General features: G+C 36.0%; 2 long non-coding RNA genes across 5 annotated transcripts in view; one reads left to right on the forward strand and one right to left on the reverse strand.

Moving 5' to 3' along the window:
• The first annotated feature begins 3,223 nt into the window (after positions 1-3,223).
• On the forward strand, positions 3,224-6,068 carry LOC138163167 (uncharacterized). Its single transcript, XR_011168815.1, has 2 exons — positions 3,224-4,742; positions 6,032-6,068. It is a non-coding gene; the product is annotated as an uncharacterized lncRNA (long non-coding RNA).
• Positions 6,069-6,921: 853 nt separating this feature from the next.
• The window catches only part of LOC138163165 (uncharacterized), a 37,460-nt gene continuing 28,224 nt past the window's right edge, over positions 6,922-16,157 (reverse strand). For all 4 annotated transcript variants that reach the window (XR_011168810.1, XR_011168813.1, XR_011168811.1 and 1 more), the window contains one exon: positions 6,922-10,967. This is a non-coding gene — a long non-coding RNA (uncharacterized lncRNA). The remainder of the gene's footprint in view (positions 10,968-16,157) is intronic.

The raw sequence follows: 16,157 nt of genomic DNA on the forward strand, positions 1-16,157 counted from the left end.
AGTTTAAATCCATATTATACACACACACACACACACACTAACATATACATATATATGCACACACACACATATATATATACTCACACATAAATGCATTTATGTGTATGTATACATAGACGTGTGTGTAGAGAGAGAGACAGAAGGGGTGGGGAGCTTCTTTCTCGCAGTACTATAAACCACTTCTTTTTTTTATGGCATCTGATATACTTGGTTAAGAGATGCCTGAGAACCAACATTTTATGTTGAAAATACCAACAGTGTAAATGGAAAGAACACCAACTACAGCAACAACAAAACATGACTGGATGCTCTAAAATTAAAATGATCAAGCTTAGCCATGAAGATGAGCAGATAAAATGTTCATCTCTCTTTTCTTTATAGAAGATGAAAACTATGATTGTGGAACTTCCTAACTATTGTCAAGAGAGCTGATGGGATGGTTGGCTTGACTCAACTACTTTGTCTTTCTTTTATTTCTTTTTTTTATTCTTTGTTATAAGAAATCACTCTCTAAGGAGGGAAAAAAGAAGGGATCTGCATGGAAATGAAAGTGATATAAAAACAAAGGATTCTTTAAAAACAACTATATATCTCAGATATTATTCTCATCCCTTCATTGTTGGCTAAAGCCATTCTGAAAGTTAATATGAGCTTGAAAGACATTTTACATAGTTTGTGTAAGAATTTAATACACATTAGAACTTCAAGGATTATGATTTAATCAGTCCAGCTATTCCTTCCACCGGTACAGATCATAACCTCTTACTTGTGTTCTTTTTTTATTTTTTGCTTTTTTTTGGAGGGGGAAAGCAGGGCAGGTAGGGTTAAGTGACTTACCCAAGGTCACACAGCTAGTAAGTGTTGAGTGTCTGAGAATGAATTTGAACTCAGGTCCTCCTGACTCCAGGGCTGGCGCTCTATTCACTGTGCCACCTAGCCGCCCCTCATGAGTGTTCTTAATGGTTGCTAGCCCAAAGTTCACCATCCTGACACCAAACAGTTGATAACTCTTGAAAACTTAGTTACACTGACCTTTAAATAAGAGATATTTAGATAATATATGAGTGTGAGCATGTGTGTGTATGCATCTATATACATTTACCTATATTACACATATATGGCACACACACACACACACACATATATATATATATACATATATATATATATATATATATTCCCACAAAAGCATATCCTGACAATAGGATGGTATAAAAAAATCTAGCTTTATTACACCTGCCAGACTTTTTAATTTACCTTTGTAATAAAGTCACCTACACAGCATAATGAGGCACCAGAGGAGGATTTTACTGGATGAAAGAAATTAATATCGTATGAAGATATGCCCCACTATGTTGGAAATGTTTTACCTTCTTCAAGACTAATAAAGTTCAGGTCACTGCCTTTAGGGTTAGTATCCCTCTAAAACTTCTGTCCTTCATCAATTGCTGGTGGCTGGCCATCTCTATCTGAATGTGCCTTAGGCATCCCAGCCTCCAATATGCCGAAACCCAGAACTCGCTATTTCTCCACTTAAATCTATCCTTCCTTCTCTCTCTCTCTCTCTCTCTCTCTCTCTCTCTCCATACTTACCTTAGAATTTCTTTGGATGAAAATGATCCAGAGAGTATTAAACAGGTTATGAAAGCAACACTGGAAAAAATTTAGGCATACACACATATATGTCTATGTGTGTATGCCTAAATTTTTTCCAGTCACCAAGTTTTACATCCTTGGGGTTAGTTTGGGTTCTTTATTCTCCATTATTGCCCTCCTCATCCTTGTCTATTCAGTTGATAAGTCATGCTGAATACACTACCACCAAATCTCCCATATCTGTCCCTTTATTTCCATTCACATAATTTCCACCCTGGTTCAGGTAATTGCTACTTCCTAATTCTCCTTCCCCCTTTCATTCTTCTCTTTAATTAACCTCTCCTTCCCATGGTTCTTCTTCCTCTGTCATCTCTTGTTTTGAAAACAATCTCCCTAAAGCAGGGATATAATGCTCTTACTCTGCTCAAGTATTTTAAATGACTCCCAAATGGATTTCAGAAAAATGCAGACTCTTCAATTTGATATTTAAAATCTATCAAAATTTGGCTCCCTTTCCAGACTTCTTCCATGTTAATACATTTCACATATATTATGTTCTGGTCAATCTGCCCTATTTGTTTTTCTTCAAATTTGGCCCTGGGTCTTCCATCTCTGTGACTTTGTGCAGTCTGTATCACATGAATAAAGTCCAGTCTATCCTCTCAGCATCTTAGAATTTTAGAGTCCTTTGAGTCTCAGTTCAAGTCCTACCACATACAATCATGTAATTGTTAAGTCTATTATCAAATTGTATTCCTTGATAGAATGTTAGGAAGGAAGGAAGGAAGGAAGGAAGGAAGGAAGGAAGGAAGGAAGGAAGGAAGGAAGGAAGGAAGGAAGGAAGGAAAGAAGGAAGGAAGGAAGAAAAGAAGGAAGGAAAGAGGGAAGAAAGGAAGGAAGGAAGGAAGGAAGTATGAATGGATGGATGGATGGATCACTGCTATTATTATATTGAATGGAGTCAAGGAAGGTGACAGAGAGGGAATTTGATTATAAAGTCAACTTCCAGATACCTGAGCAACTCAAGGTGGAAAAAATTATATATCGAGGGTACATTTTGCACTGTAGAGCATCCTTTACTCCTCAATGCCTCTGACGACTTTAGAAAATGCTGTAGAAAGGGAACATTCAGATTGACCAGCATTTAGAATAGCAGAAAGTGCACAACACTAAACCAAATTATGCCATACCTATGTTTCCAGTGCTCAAGGAGTGAGTTATTTGAGTAAACTTTGCACGTTTCAGTAACTCCTTTTGACCACTAGGGCACCATCCAAAGTTATGAGAAGTAACAATCATTTTACCTGACTTAGTAAAATGAAAAAGAAGGTGTTTTTGAGCACAGAAAATACATTGAACCACTCCCTATTTGGAAAAAAAGTGTAGAATTAGGTTTGCTTTCTGGCTTTTTTCCAACACAGCTTGTCAAACCAGGTTACATGTGAAATGTGCCTAAGGCAAAGCATGTGAGTGTTGAGCACAAAAAGGAGTTGGGCTTGTTGTATGGGCTTGTTGGATCTGGAGTGATTTTTACTTTTCCTCAAAGGAACACCTGATCCTCCTTCATAGGTAATAACTCTTCAGGTTCATTATCATTTCTCTGTTTGCTTTGGTTACTGGTGCTCAGCACAGAGAATCTCTTTTTTTTCTTTTTTTTCTACATGTATTATTTCTTCATTATGAGAAACTAAATGTGACACTTTATATTTCTGTTCTAATCCATAAATCACTCTCCACATCAGTGAGTTCATTAACACCTAGGGAAATAATCTCTGTACAGCATACCAGATCTCATTGCTTTTCCCTCAGTTATTACTTTAAGTTAAAAAAAAAACACTAAAAATAAAGGAAATATTAATGAAATCTTCATAAGCTTTTCTATTGTTTACTACTTCAGAGAAACATCAAAGTTCAGCAGGGCTGAACATAGCTAGCTGGAGTCATCTTTAGTGTGAGTTTACTATACTTGAGCCACTCTTAAACATGTCCATTGCTGGATTGTTTGACTCCTTCAATCAAATGAACCCTGGGTAGTTGCAAACGACAGCACGTTTCAAGAAACAACCTCAGTCAAAAATGGCGATTATTGAGCAAAGCTATTCAGGTCTTCTCTGTATAAAAATTAAAGCTAAGAAGATGTCCAGGCTACCCACCTGTTAAGACTTCTTGTTACCTGTCATACCAGAAATTCCAAAGCTTATAGCCTGGATTGGGAGAACAGTGAAAACAGGGATAGGAAAAAATGACAGAACAGGAGGAGGGGACAGATTATGTTTCTAACCTCAAAAGAAGGTTGAGTTTGAAGCTTTTCCATTTTGAGGGCAGGAAAAAGTACAATTAATTTAACTATGAACATATAATTTCATGTGGTCTTCTTCCTAGATTTTTTTTTCATTGATAACTAATTCATTGTCAGATCTTGCCCTCTAGAGGCTCCCAGCTCTGTTCCCATTTTGACTTGTGTTTCTTGAAGTCGAACATCCAGATCTTCTTCTATCTACTTTCCCTTGCCATGATTCAGTTTCCCCATCCACAGATAAAAAATAAGAACACTACTACCTATTCTCTCTTCACAAAGGGACATTTCAGAGTCCAAAGAAACAAAACTGTGCCTGTTAAGTGTTTTGAAATTGATGGAATAAAGATGGTACCAAATTTTCATCTATTCCTATTTTAGAATTTGTTATTATGTAAATAAAGGCATGGAAGAGAAGAGTGTCAAAGTTGGGAAGCACCAAAGAAATCAGTCTGTCTAATCCATAATAGAGAAAGAAACTTTTAAATGATACTTGGTCTTTGAAGATTTCTAGGGTTAAACAACCCATCACTTCCAAAGATAGCCCATTCTACTTTTGAATGTTCTCATTGGTCAGAGGTTTTTCTTTCCGTAGATCCCCAAGCTATGCCTCTTTCAAGTCCAACCTCTGCTCTGATTCCTTCTTTATGGGGCCCCACAGAATAAATATAATTACTCTTTTACATGACAGCTCTTGAAATACTTGAATACATCTGTTATCTCCATATTCTTCTCTTTCCAAATTGAACATTACCAGTTCCTTCAACTAATCCTTGAATGAAGTAATTTTTATTGCTTTCATAACCTGTTCACCCTTCTCTGGACCATTTCCAGATCAAGAAATTCTAAGGTAAGTATGATGAGAGAGATGAGTAAGGAAGGCTCTAAACAATATGGAAGATGAAATATAAAGTTAAGCAGATAGCTAGAATTCAAGTTGGGCTGGAAAAAAAGTTCATGGAGGGGAATAAAGTTAAATGAGGCTGGAAATGTACATTGGTATTATATGTGGAACCAATTTGATGAGTTTGAATTTTTCCCCACAAAGCAATAGGGAATCACTGGAGATTTTTAAGCATGAAAATGAAATGGTCAGATCTGTGCCTTAGGAAAATTATTTTGGCAGCTTTGTGGAAAATAGGTTATGTTTATCATCATCTGAGCCTAGAATTCAATTAATCTGTAACTTCTTTATATATCTATTATTCATGTAGAATAGGATTTCTAGTATGGCAAGATTGTTGAATAGCACTGCATTGAATTGACTTCAATGTATTTCACTAGAATCTTACCAATTAGTCTTTTTTCTCCAATCTGATTCTACTGGTAACGTATCATATTTTCTGGAATAGAAACTATGATTCAATAAAAGGAAAGGAAATAATATATAATGAAACTAAAGGTAGACTGTGTCAAAGTTATGAAGGGCTTTAAAGGCTAAACAGAAATGAGAGCTATCATTAGCGTAAGATATATGGCAGGTTTTATAAAGAACATGATTTCCAAGTGCTATTATTCACTACAAAACGTTTCAAAGACACCTTGAAAAGAGCCACCAAGTGCAAATAACTCCAAAAAAGGATGATTCTTTCCAAAGTTGGATTCATTCTGCCCTTCAGAAGATGAGAAAGAAAAAAGTTTCAGGTCTGCCTCTAACTTAAGCTAAAACACAAACTAAGCTGTTTTTGAGTTTTAATAATGAGCAGGGTGGGGAAAGAGTGTGTGTGAGAGAAAAAAGAATTGGTTGACTTTTGTTTTTCATTATTTTTCCATTGCACTCATTTCTCCACTTCTGGCTTCCAGCTGTGACCAAGGAAAGTGCCAAAATATCACTGAGAGGTAGTCCCAAGGGAATTTCAGTCTGACCAAAGGCTGAAAATATGATCACTCCAACAAAATAAACTTGAAAATTTTAGTCCTGTTGGGCACTGTGTGACTTATAGAAGAGTTTAATGAATCTTTCATATTGACAATAATTGTGAATTTTTCTTAATCAAATCTTTAATTTTTTAAAAAGTTTGTCCACTATTTCTCTTACAATTCCAAAGAAATGTGGCTTTCCAAATGCTGTTGTTGAGTTGTTTCAGTCATGTCTGACTCTTTGTGATCCCATTTGAAGTTTTCTTTTTTTTTTTAAAGCAATCGGGGTTAAATAACTTGCTCAAGGTTACATGTCCAGTTATTTCTGGGTGTGGTGCTGAGTATCTGAGCCCAGGATTCGATCTCCAGGTCATCCCAACACTGCAGCCGGTGCTCTTACTCGCTGTGCTACCTGGCCACCCCTGAAGTTTTCTTGACAAAGGTGCTGAAGAAGTTTATTATCTCCTACTCCAGATCATTTTTCAGAAGCAGAACTGAGGCAAATGACTTGCTTACAGTCATATAGTTAGTAGGTGTATGAGCCTGGATTTGAACCTATGAAGATGAGTCTTCCTGTCTACAAGTTCATTGTTCTATCCACTGTGCCACCAGTCATATAGCAGACTTCAGGGGAAAAGTTTTCTTCTAAAACCCCAAATGGTAGATCTCCTTTAAGTATATGTAATTATGACTATTTCTAGATTCTTGTTAATTAAGATGGATTCTTTAAGGCCTTAAATCATTCAACAACCAGAGGAATAGACAATTTTTTTTCAAGATGATTAACAACATAAAGAATACCAAGTAATATTCTAGATCCTTGACCCATCTAGCTCATTACTGGGCCTCTGATGAAAAGACTGAGGGCATTATGTGAATAAGGCTGGATTCACTCCATATAATATTTAACATACTAGTAATACACTACAACCATTATAAGATTCACTTAATAACCCAGGAAGAAGTGGCCATTTATTAATTTATCAAAAATTGACCTGAATTTATTGAACTTTCAGACTATAATATACACATTTATTAAGCCTCTATCATGTGCAAGAGGCTGTACTAGACTTTGAGAACACAAAGATGAAAATAAGACTATTCTTGTCATAATAGAGTTTATAACACAAAAGAGAAATAGAACATTCATACAAATTCAAGTGTAATGCAAGAATAATTTGAATATGAATAAACATAAATAAAAAAATCTAAGAAAATTTGAGAAAATGAGGATCACTTTTTATTTAGGGGAAAGTAATCAGGAGTGTCTTTTGCATACTTTGTCATTTTGGGGGGGGGGGGAATAAGGATGAGAGCTATGATACCAACTATGATTGGTATAGTAAAATCCTAAATGAAGAAACTATCTCTGTCAACTTGTACCAAGCCATGTGAGGAAGGCAGCGGGGATTAGGTTTCTCTCTGCTTCAGGTATTCCATATGATAAACAACTCCAAGGCAGGAAAGATTCCATTAAGAAAACCTATCCCACCATCTCCCAGACCTACAGAAAATGGCAGATGTTAATTCAGCCCAAATAAAGAATAAAAGGATGGATCGAAATGAAGCAATGTACCAGCATGAATAACTACACTGAGGATGAAGGGGGAAATCCAACTGAGATTAATCCTGTTCTCTCAGAAGCTACTAGCAGCAGGAACAATTAACTGAAATTCTCAAATGTGGAAAAAAGGCTAAGGCAGCTTTACAGTTCAACCTCAAGGCTATGCCTGCCATCAGAGAGGGAGAAATCAAAACATGAATGATATAGAACAATATAAAATATAAAGAGGAAGGAAAGGGGAAGGGGAAGAAACCCAAAGATTTAAAGAGTAAGAACATTCAATTAAAAACCTATACCACAAGCAGATACGTTAACACAGAGGATACTAAAACTAGAAGGAAGGATGAGTACTAAAACATCAAAAAGATTACAGTTTTTTTCAGAATAAATATTACAAGACAAAGGAAATTGAACCTTAATAAAACTTAATAAAACACAGGATTCTATCAATTCCCAATAGATGTAAAATGTTGAGAAATAAGTCTTTCACAGCAGAAATAGCTGATCAAATAGATAAAGGTGAAACCATGGTAGTGAGTCTCATGAAAGAAATAAAAGAGATAACAGATCTGTATAACAAATATAATGAAGTAAATGACAATCTTGAATAAAGGAAACAAAAAAAAAGGCCTTGATTCTGCAGACAAAATTCATAGTAAGAATTCAAGGATTGTAGAGCTCTGAGGGGAAAAAAATGACCACAGCAAGAGCAACAACAACAACTTGAATACCACAGTGCAAGTAATTTACCCAGAACTTCTGAGTACACAAAACAAAATGGCAATCCAAAGAAAATACAGACAGTCTCCAGGAAAAAAAATGTAATAAAAAACAAAAATATACATACCTATGTACACATGTGTATATACACATATGCATACACATACACAATATGTATGTATGCATATATACATATATATATATATATTCTATAATTTCTCATACTTTTATCCATTCTCATCCTAGACTTCTTGGCCTTTTTGAGGTTCTTTCCATCTATGAAATTGAGTGATTCTGCGAGTTGCCATTAAAGGCTCAACATCAAAGTAAAAGCAACTTTCTAGTATCAGGCTTCAAGTTTCTGTCATTGGCCCTGTGCTATTCAACATTAATAATGAAATCAATGAAGAAGGTATAAATGCCATGAGGAAAAAATTTGAAAATAGCAAAATAGTGTGTGGAATACTTAATAAGCTGAATAAAAGAGTCAGAGTCTAAAGAGCTGTATTTCTAAAGACTAGAATAATAAGCCAAAGAAATAATAATAAGGTTAAATCTAGGCTTAAGAAATTAATAGTACAAACACAAGTTCTATCCAGGCTTAGGACATAAAGAGTAAGAAGACAAAATGATCACTGAATGGTTAGATAAAAATTCTTATGTAAAAATTCTGAAATTTTCAGAAACATCATATTCTATATGAATAAAACATAATATATGGGAGCTAATTAGATATTAGGTTGCCTAAAAAAGACACAATGCTCAGAAAGAGGAAAATGAGTCTCACTATTTTCTCCTACCAGTCCAACACTGTTTGACATAGTATTTAATTTTCAGTATCACTTTTGATTTCTAGGTTCTGTTTTTTGATCATGGCTTTCAGGTAGTACAATCATTTTCTGTCCTGGATCTATTTTCCAGGTCGGTGGATTTTTCAATGACCTATTTCACATTGCCTTCTATTTTTTCATTTGTTTGGATCTGTTTAATAGTATCTTGATTTTTCATAAAGTCATTAGCTTCAATTTACTCCAAACTAATTCTGAAGGAATGATTCTCTTCAGTGAGCTTTTGAGATTCTTTTTCCATCTGGAAAATTCAACTTTTTAAGGCATTGTCCTCCTCATTGGCTTTTTGAGCCTCTTCTGCCATTTGATTCAGTGTAATTTTTTTTTGCCTTTTTGGAGGGCAATTGGGGTTAAGTAACTTTCCCAAGGTTACACGACTAGTGTCTTTTTTTTTTAATCTTTTGTGTGTGTGTGTGTGTGTGTGTGTGTGTGTGTGTTAAGTGTCTGAGGCCAGAACCAAACTCAGGTCCTACTGACTCTGGGGCCAGTGCTTTACTCACTGCACCACCTAGTTGCCCTGATTTAGTCTATTCTTTTAAGTGCTATTTTCTTCAGTCAGGTTGTTGAATCTCATTTTATAATTTTCTTGCAGCATTCTCATTACTTTTCCCAATTTTTCCTCCACTTGCCTTATTTGGTTTTCAAAATCCTTCTTAAGCTCCTCTACGGCCTATAACCAGCTTGTATTTTTCTTGGAAGCTTTTTGGTTCAGGAGTTCTGACTTTGCTGTCTTCCTCCCGTTCCATGCTTTGACACTTTTTGTCCCCCCAAAAAAGGAGTCCAAAGTCAGATTACTGTGCTTGCCTTGCTTCCCTTGTTTGCTCATGTTGCCACTCAATTACTTGACTTTTGAGCTTTTTGCCACAGTATAACTCTGCTACCAGATGGAGGAGCTTTGTCCCAATTGCTGGGGTGTTCTCATCTGCTGGAGCTATTAGTTTGGTGCCTTCTCTGAAGCATTCCCATGCTCTGGCAAACTGTTCACACAACGCAAGATTTCTACCCCAGACCGCAATCCAGATCCAAGCAGGTTAAAGCATGACTGATTACCCCTCAGACTGGTTGTTTGGAACCTCTACAATGTGCAGGCCAGGAGCTCTGAAGCAGCCAAGTGATGATGTCTGAAGTGCCCCTATGCCTCAGCTGCTTCTTGTCCCAGGGGCAAAGGATGGACCACTCTCCCAAATTCCCAGGTCCCAAAGTCCACACTGCACTGACCTCTCACTTTGTCCTAAGCATTTATGGGTTGATAATTCTGCAAACTGCCACAGCTTCTGGTGATCTGAAGTCTCCCCAGCCAGCAGATGGTAGTGACTGCCTTGAGGCTAAAACCTAGGGCTCAGGCGGGGCTGGGCTTGGCTCCCAGAATGCTGCACCAGCTGCTTCCTGCAGGCCTGCCAGGATGTCCTCAGCAGGAGGTTAGCTTCTCTGTGTCATTTTGTGGGTTCTGCAGCTCCAAAGTTTGTTCAGAGGCACCTTTTACATGAATTGGAGGGGGTGGAAGCAGGAGCCCGTGGAGGTCCAGTTTCTATTCCACCATCTTGACTCTGCCCCTCAGTATCACTTTTGAAAAAAATAATATGGGGTTTGTTGAAAGGAAGTCCATAAAAAACAAAACAACAACAACAACAAAAATTCAAGGGCACTAAAACCAGACATGTGAAGAAAGATTGGAAGAAATTTGGATTGTTTAACCTGGAAAAGATGTTGGGGACTCCTAATAATTTTCCAGTATTTGAAAAAGAGTCACATGTAAGGAAGGAAGGGAGGAAGGAAGTCTTTTTATAATGCCTACTATGTGACAGGAACTGTGTTAAGCATTTTTACAATTATTTCATTTGATCCTAAAAACAACCCTGCAAGGTAGATGTTATTATTATCCCTATTTTACAGTTGCAAAAACTGAGGTAAACAGTTTAAAATGATTTACCCAGGGTCAAACAATCAGTAAGTATCTGAGACTAGATTTCAACTTAGTTCTTCTTGACTCTAGGCCCAGGGTTCTATTCACTGTGTCAGGATAAGACTTCTTTTCTGGAATGCATTTTCCATATTCTTCCTTCTCCCACCACCAAGAATAGACCTAGAAAACATGGATAAAAGTGGAAGAAAATCATACTTTGTCTCTATGCAAGCAAAATCTTCATAATAATGAAACATGGTGAGGTTATACAGTTGGCCTCATGAGGTTGTGCCTTCCCCTTCCCTGCATGGCTTTCAGTGAAGGCTAAATAACTAGTTGTCTAAGACATCATGGAGAGAAGTCCTGTTCAGGTATGGGTTGGAGTTCTGTGACTATGAAATGTTTTACTGAGTATTATTGAAAAGATATTTGTTTTGTTTTGTTTTGTTTTTCCCCAACAAAGGAAATTATTTGGGTAAATATATAAATAACAGCCCCTAAATGGATAAATCTATACAGAGAATTACCATTTTCCTTCATTGTGAGTTGCTAATATATATGTTAGTCACTGAAGAAAAGTTGTTTCAAATAGTTATGAGTTTCTACAGCCAAATCACATTTGACATAGAACAGTAAACAGAAGATGGAAAAAGGAAATAAATGTTGCTTCTGACCCAGGTCAGATATGCACCATTAGTCTAGAAATAATAGCTTCTCTATTTAGCAATTTAGGGGCAATAACCACTAATGTATGGTTTCATTTTTCTAAGATATTCTGAAACACACAGTCCTCTGAACAATGAAATTATTAGTAGTATTGTCATTATGTGAACCATTGTGCTTGCAATTGTAGTATTTTTTTCCTTTCTGTTTTCAATTTTTTAAATTTGTATTTCTATTTTAGTTCTAAACTTCTTGTTTATACAAATTGATTTGATAAAAACAAATTCCTGTTTTCAAGAAAATACTATTTTGGACAAAATGAAGTTTCTAAATTAATAATATCCTAATAATTATTGTATCATAAACTAAATGATGTAAAACTGTGAACATGATTTCTTAAGAAATAATTCTCAATGATCAGAAAAAAGTAGTGATTGTCAGCCCAACTTTCTTTCATCTTATTCCTTACAATCTGCATTCTAATCAGATAACTTGACTGAACTATTCTATTAATGCCCTCTAAACCAATGAATTATAATTGGTTTTCTATTTATAGTACCTCATAATTATAGGTATTACAGTATATATTACAGTATACATATATAATATATACAATATATTACAGTATAGCATATATTACTAATACATTGTCATAGGATATCAATATATTATAAATACAATACATTAAAGTATCTAGTATAATTATTTTAATATAATTATTTTTAATTTTCATCTTCTATCTCTTACTTTTCACATATATATGTGTGTATATGTATATATGCATACTACTTTACACATAGTTATGTATATGTGTGCATACACACAGTGCATTTATAGTGCATATACATATATGTATGGTTATATATGCATGCAAAAATACACACATGCATGCATGCACACACTTATACATGTGAAAAATAGCAGAGAGGTCAAGGATAAAGATGGATAAAAGTACATGAAATTTTAGTGTATATATATATATATATGTGTGTGTATATATGTATATATATATATACACACACATATGTATACAAACTTTTTGTTTGTTTTTTATTACATTTTTTAAGTTGACAGCCATCTATTTTCTTTCCTTGCCATTCCTCATCCCATTGAGGAAAAAAATCTTTTTTAGCAAATAGGCATAATCAAGCAAAGGAAATTCCCTCAGAAACTCTGTATAAAAAATATTTATTTCATTTTGCTTCCTTTATCCACCATTTCTCAATCAGGAGGTAGATAGAATGCTTGAACTCTATTCCTTTGTGTTTTAGGTGATGATTATATTACTAAGAATTTGTAAAACTTTCAAATTTCTTTGTTTTTACATCATTTTTATAGTATGAGTTGTTGTCTTTCTTCTGCTCTCCATAAATTGTTCTTGTATCTCCTTTGAAGGATTATGTTCCCTGCCCCCATCTCCGAACCATGCAGGTCTTTTTGTAGGGGCTTTTTTGGTGTCCTCTTCTGTTGGGGACAATATCATCTACTATGGCTTCAATTATCAAGTCTTTTCAGAGTGTTCCAAAATCTACGTAATTCAGTCCACATCAGTTTAGTAGGTAGTTTGTGATATGGAACAAAATTACCACAAACTACCAACTGAACTTTTCAGTTTTGATGCCTATAGCTATTTTCAGTGCAACATGAGGAACACTCATTATCTTTTCCTCTAAACTCTGCCTTCCTTTTACTTTCCCTCTTTTTACCAGGAACTCCAAGATCCTTCTAGTAACACAGATTTGCAACCTTGGCATTATGTTTTATCCTCAGTGCCCCATCAACCAATCAGTTGCTAAATTTTGTTGATTCTACCTGCACAACATGTCTCTTACTTGTCCTCTTTTCTCTATTCTCAAGAACACCATCCAGGAAAAATATTTCATTACCTTTTACCTGATCTATTACAATAAAACCCTAATCTTCCCACTTCCAGTCTTTTCCTCTCCAATCTACAACACACACACACACACACACCATGACTGCCAAAATAATTTTCCACAAATGAAACATATACTCTCTTCTCAAGACTCTCTAGCAATTGCTTCCTGCCTCTGTTACAAAATGCAATCTCTGCTTCTCATTTAAAGCCCTTCATGATAATGACTCCAGTCAGCAGTATGCGGGAGGCAGCTTTAACCAGCTCATGAAAGGTACTTATTAAATATTCAGTGTGAGCATTTATGCCTTGGAAATTGGCAAATGCTAAAAATTAGGGGCTGATTGACTGTTTTCTTGATTGTCTAGGCTTAAGAAAGTGATGATGAAAAAATTAACAATGCAGATTAAATTTAAAAATGTTTCATGAGTGCATTGTTTGATCCCCAGTGTTCCAATTGTTATACGTTTACTTGCACATTCCTGACTATAGTTAAGTTTTCCAAATGCATTTCACTTTACTCCATTCTGTGTATTTCATGTTACAGAAACACTGACCCATTTGCTGTTCTTTGTATGTTACATTCCCTCATCTAACTCATTGACACGGTACATACATGCCCTACTATTCCTGGAAATCATTTCTTTCTCTGTTTGTCTTTGAAAGTGCCTGGGTTCCTTCAGAACTGCCACTTACTCTATGAACATTTTTCTTTTTTTCTTTTTAATCCCTTTATTATTTGTGTTCTCTACCTCTTGAAATTAATGTATTATTTTGTGAACACATGTATTTACTGAGTGAAGTCTCCCTGAGGGCAGGAATTATTTAATTTCTGTCTCTTTATCCCCAGGGTACAATGACTCATTCATATTAAGTTCTTAATATTGATCTGAATTCCGATTTTTCCCTCACCTCTTCATCTGCCATTTCATATAACTGCTTGAAATTCATTTTGGGTCTGGATATGGGTACTTCATTTTTATTTTCTCTTCCTGGCTTTGAAATATTCTTTGATAATTAAAATTGGGCAAATGGTTTCATGATCTACTACTGAGTGACTAGATACTTGGATTGTATTCCTGGCTTCATCATAGAATCATTGATTCTCAGACAGGTTCTGAGCTTTGCCCAGGATTTATCATGAGATAAATAACAGAGCTGAGGGAAAAAAATCCAAATCCTCTTCTCCTCTTTGCCCCACTGACTCTCAGCTTCTATTATTATCCTTTACACAAGATAATTGTGCAAAAATAATGATGCAGGATAACTTACCTGCGGAAGGGAAGCTAGCCATATCGGTCTACTTTGTTACTCACCTAGAACAGGTCCTACCTTGATTATGCCTAGGAACTAGGCATGTGATGGGGAACTGAAACATGATTTTGTTTTCATTAGGTCACTTTTAATTAGGTTAAGTTCAACCTGACCCTGACTGAAGAGTGCGGGTAGGGGCTTGTCATAGATGAAGTGCATCCAAACAGTAACATATTGACTGAGCCTAAAATAGGAAGTACTTAGACTCTGATGCTTCAGCACCAGAAAGTGACTAGAATACTTTCCATGTTGGGGGAAACCACCTTTGAAAGGCATATATCTGATCATCTGGATGTCTGGCAAAACATTTCCTTTCCTAGGGTGGCTCCCCTGGCACATTTTGTTTTTTTGCCTTTTTGGAAGGGGGAAGGCAGGGGATTGGAATTAAGTGACTTGCCCAAGGTCACACCCTGGCACAGTCTTTAAAGAAATAATACAAAATTATTGTTGTTGTTGTTTCCATTTGAGACAAGCACCTTTATGATAGGCCTTCATCTGGAACCCAGTGGTCCGTAGCTGAGAACAAGGAATTAGTGTTATAAAGCCAAGGCAATCATTTTGCTACGTGGCCAAATGTTCTTCCAGAGGTAAACTATCAGGTCAAGATGGAAAATTAAATAACATGTGAAGCAGGCATGTAATTATTTCCTAAGAAGCCCTTTTACATGTGCCAAGAGATGATAGACCACTTGTGAACATGCACTTGTAGGGGGAGGGGAAGAGAGAGAGGGAAGCCCTGTACAAGCTAATCAGCTCTGCTCAAGATGAAATGAACTCTCTGCACTGAGTAGCTTATGGCAAGGAGCCAAGTCCTACCCATAGTCTCTAGTGGGTGACTCAAAAATACTTCCCACACATGAGAAATATGCCAGCACTTTCATCTTCAATACCAAAGTCTGTCCTCTACCTCACACCACTCTGTACACCTACAGGAATTGTTCTCTGACCCAAACACTGGGTCATTCTATCCCACAAACATAAATATTATGGCTTTTGGTAAATTGCAGGGATGAAATTGAACCAGAAAGAATATAATGAAACTAAGTTAATGGGAAGTGTTGAGAACAAACACATTTTTTTTTGTCCAGTTTTTTGGCTTAATGGTGATCTTTCTCCCAAGCCCCCTTCCCCCATCCCAGCCCACTGTAAGGCATTCCAGGATTATTTCAGTATGCGACTAATATAGAGCAACTCAGGTTTCATTCTTTCTTCCTTGCATAAACAAAAGCCAAACATTGGTTCCACACTGAGTAAATATGAAACAAGAGGTTCCCATTAGTAAGGGCATAAAGTGAGGATTATTTAGTGGAAATTGCATGACAGTCAAGTGTCATAATGAGAAAAATTGCTAATGATTTCTGAACAAATGCACATTTGTTGCTTCCGTTATGTGAGTAGGAAAGTTTTAGCATCAGGCTGTTTCACAACTGTAGCCTTCATCTTGGATCATCTGCCCTCCTTCTTCTGGCTCATGCATGTTTCTTTCCATTCTACTTATCACTTAATATTCTCTGCTA

This window comes from Petaurus breviceps, unplaced genomic scaffold (genome assembly GCF_028583685.1).
Source record: "Petaurus breviceps papuanus isolate PSGF00001 unplaced genomic scaffold, PetGlider_PUasm1.0 187, whole genome shotgun sequence".
NCBI classification, from domain to species: Eukaryota; Metazoa; Chordata; class Mammalia; order Diprotodontia; family Petauridae; genus Petaurus; species Petaurus breviceps.